The 3,920-nt window shown below is 37.6% G+C and overlaps 1 non-coding gene across 1 annotated transcript; it reads left to right on the forward strand.

Annotated features, from left to right (window-relative positions):
* The first annotated feature begins 2,213 nt into the window (after positions 1-2,213).
* Positions 2,214-2,319, forward strand: LOC128295686 (small nucleolar RNA R71). The gene has a single exon (XR_008286245.1). It is a non-coding gene; the product is annotated as a small nucleolar RNA R71 (small nucleolar RNA).
* The last annotated feature ends 1,601 nt before the right edge of the window (positions 2,320-3,920 follow it).

Here is a 3,920-nt window from a genome sequence, read left to right on the forward strand (position 1 = left end):
GATGAACTTCCTCGACTATACCATATGGGAAAATACTGAGTATCGTAAGAAGAATTTCTTCATTAGTTTCAAGAGTGGTAATGCGAGGATCTGTTGCATCTAGTAGTACTTTGTCTCCAACCTTAAGTTGATTTGCTGAGGTATTGAGCTCGTCCTGGCTCGATGTCGGTTTATCGAGTGTTCTCAATTTCTGTGTCCACCATTCATCTAGCTCCTTGATTTGTAGCCTTCGTTCTTCATAGATAGGTCATTTGTTGTTGTTTAAACACGGCTCATATGCGTTCTTCGTAACTGTTTCCTACACAGAGGGTTTCACCACATGATCAGTACTAGTAGAATGATTTATACAACCACCTTCAATTTTTGATGTGTTACTCAAATTACGAGCTTGAAGGGTGATTGTTTCGTCTCCCACATGAAGTGTGAGTTCACCTGTACCAACATCAATAATGGTTCTAGCAGTCGCTAAAAAGGGTTGTCCTAAAATTAAAGGTGCGTTACTATCCTCTTCCATGTCTAGAACAACAAAGTCTACTGGGTATATAAGTTTATCGATCTTAACAAGAACATCTTCAATGATACCCCTAGGAAATTTAATAGTTTTATCAGCCAATTGAATGCTTATCCTAGTTTGTTTGGGTTTCCCAAGACCTAGTTGTTTAAACATTTTATAAGGCATAACATTAATTCTTGTCCCTAAGTCAGCCAATGCATTATGAACATCTAAACTACCAATTAAAAAAGGAATCATAAAACTCCCTAGATCTTTCAATTTGTTGGGTAGCTTATTCTGTAGAATGGCTGAGCAAACTGCATTCAACTCCACATGCTACAACTCATCCAACTTTTGTTTATTTGTTAAAAACTCCTTTAAGAATTTGACTGCGTTTGGCATCTGCGAAAGAGCTTCAATAAACGGTAAGTTAATATGTAATTTTTTTAATAATTTAAGGAATTTACTGAATTGTTCTTCTGTGTGGTCTTTCCTTGTCGTGTCTGGGTACGGCACACAAGGTTTTTATTCTTTACTTACCAGTTTCTGGTCATTGTGGTCCACCTCACTCTTACCTTTACTTACCCCAGTTTCTTGCCTCGGTTCTGGTTCAGGTGCAAATAACACTTCCGCATCTTGAATGGCTGAGCAAACTGCATTCAACTCCACATGCTACGCCTCATCCAACTTTCTTTTATTTGTTAAAAACTCCTTTAAGAATTTGATTGCGTTTGGCATCTGCGAAAGAGCTTCAATAAACAGTAAGTTAATATGTAATTTTTTTAATAATTTAAGGAATTTACTGAATTGTTCTTCTGTGTAGTCTTTCCTTGTCGCGTCTGGGTACGGCACACAAGGTTTTTATTCTTTACTTACCAGTTTCTGGTCATTGTGGTCCACCTCACTCTTACCTTTACTTACCCCAGTTTCTTGCCTCGGTTCTGGTTCAGGTGCAAATAACACTTCCGCATCTTGAATGGTAATTGCATTGATTTTCTCCCTTGGGTTAGATTCAGTGTTACTCAGTAGACTACCTTGTGATCGTTCAGAAATCAGTTTGGCGAGTTGGCCTATCTGAGTTTCGAGCCCTTTTTTTGACGCTTGTTGATTCTTAAAGGCTATCACGGTATTTTGGAAACAAGTTTATAACACCGAGATGAATTTTGTCAACATCTCCTAAAGGTTCGGCTTCTTTTCCTGCTGGTAAGGTGGTTGTTGAAAACCCAGAGAATGTTGTGGCCTTTGATTTCCTTGACCACCCCACGAGAAATTGGGATGGTTCCTCCAACCTGCATTATAAGTGTTACTATATGGGTTATTTTGGGGTCTAGAGTTATTGTTACCTAAATATTGGACTTGTTCCTCCTCGATGCTAGGATTGAAGGGTTGATATTCTGTGCATACTACTCATCCATTCGAATCGCACCTCATCGCTGGATGTACCTGAGTAGAACCACACAAACCGTCAATCTTTTTATTTAATAGTTCTACTTGGTTAGATAGCATAGTAACTGCATCGAGGTTGAAAACACCACCTGCTTTCGTCGGCTTTATCCTCATAACTTGCCACTAATAGTTATTCAGTGGCATCTCCTCAATAAATTCGTAAGCTGCCTCAGGTGTCTTATTATTGATAGTTCCACCAGCGACTGCGTCAATCATCTGTCGAGTCGAAGGGTTCAGGCCATTGTGAAAGGTTTGGACCTGTAGCCAGAGTAGTAACCCATGGTGAGGGCATCTTCACAAAAGGTCCTTGTATCTTTCTCATGCATCGTAGAGTGTTTCTAAATCCATATGCACAAAAAAGGCAATATCATTATGTAATTTGGCCGTTTTAGCCGGCGAAAAATATTTTAATAAAAATTTTTCAGTCATCTGTTCCCAAGTAGTGATTGATCCTCATGGCAACGAGTTCAATCACTGTTTAGCCTTATTCCTCAATGAAAAAGGAAACAACCAAAGGCGAATGGCATCATCAGAAACGCCATTAATTTTAAAAGTGTCGTAAAACTCTAAGAAATTTTCCAAGTGAGCGTTAGGATCCTCGTCCTGTAAGCCATCAAATTAACAAACTGTTGGATCAATTGAATGGTGTTAGGTTTCAGTTCAAAATTATTTACAGCAACAGCAAGCCTAACTATGCTCGATTCAGTTCCTGTTAAATTAGGTTTAGCATAATCATACATAGTGCGTGGAGCAGGATTCTGATTTATTGGATCAACAGCAATCGCAGGAGGTAGAGGATTTTCTTCATTTTCAGCAATCTCCTCGGTTGCGGTTAAAGTGTCGTCCTCTTGCTCGTCCTCTGTGTATCTTAGGCTTCGCCTTCTTTCTCTTCAGTTTTTGAAAACTGTGCGGTCGATCTCACCGTCAAAAAGTAGTGGTCCTGACGGGTTTCTTCTGGTCATAAACTAGAAATACCTGTCAGAAGAAAATAAATGAAAAGTTAGAAAAGAAAATAAAAATTTAAATTGCAATAAAAGTAAAATAGCTAAAGTAATAAAAATTGAGTGTTCCTAATATCCTAGTTCCCCGGCAACGGTGCCAAAAACTTGATGCGTGATATTCGTGATAGGTTTTAAACATTTATGAATGAATCGTTCTTGGGAGTAGCTTATTATCACGATTAAGGCAAGTGTACCTATCGAACAGTAGTATAGTTCAGCAAGACCGGATTGTTGAACCTAAAGGAACCACGAGTACTAGTATTTACTTCCTGTTTATTATCTAGCCTAAAAATTAAGAGGTTTGTTTAACGAAACTAATTACTAAACTAAGAATGCACAGAAAGAAAATTTGGAAAAATACTTTTGGGAAAATTCGATTGATTAAGACAATACCTAAGGAAAAATCCACCTAGACTTCACTTGTTATTTGACTCTGAATCAGACAATTTATTCATTTGACTTGATCCATAGAAATCCCTAAGTTATATTATTATCTCTCTCGAGACTAATAACGTCTAACCCTTGGTTGAATAATTGAAATCTCTTTCAAATTAACACCCTAGAATTGCATTAACTCAATCTATGGATTCCCTTAGTAGGTTGCACCCTAATCCGGTAAAATCTTATCACCCTATCTCTAGGCGTGCAATCAACTCTGCTTAATTATGATAAATTTACTCTTAGACAGGGTCTATTCCTCCTCTGAATAAGAGCTTAATTTGATTCAATATCTTGGAATATCAAAACAAGAATCAAGTCAAATATTTATCATACAATTCAGAGAATAATAACAAGATCCGTCTTAGGTTTCATTCCCCTTAGATATTTGGGCGGTTTAGTTCATACTTATGAAAGAAAACATCTCAAAAGCATAAAGATAAAAAAAAAACATAAGAAAACCCAAAGCTCCTGAAGGAACTTGAAGGGAGATCTTCCGTCTTGATGATGAATCCGGCTTTTGAGATGGAACAACTAGCTTT

Source organism: Gossypium arboreum, chromosome 7, assembly GCF_025698485.1.
Source record: "Gossypium arboreum isolate Shixiya-1 chromosome 7, ASM2569848v2, whole genome shotgun sequence".
Lineage (NCBI taxonomy): Eukaryota > Viridiplantae > Streptophyta > Magnoliopsida > Malvales > Malvaceae > Gossypium > Gossypium arboreum.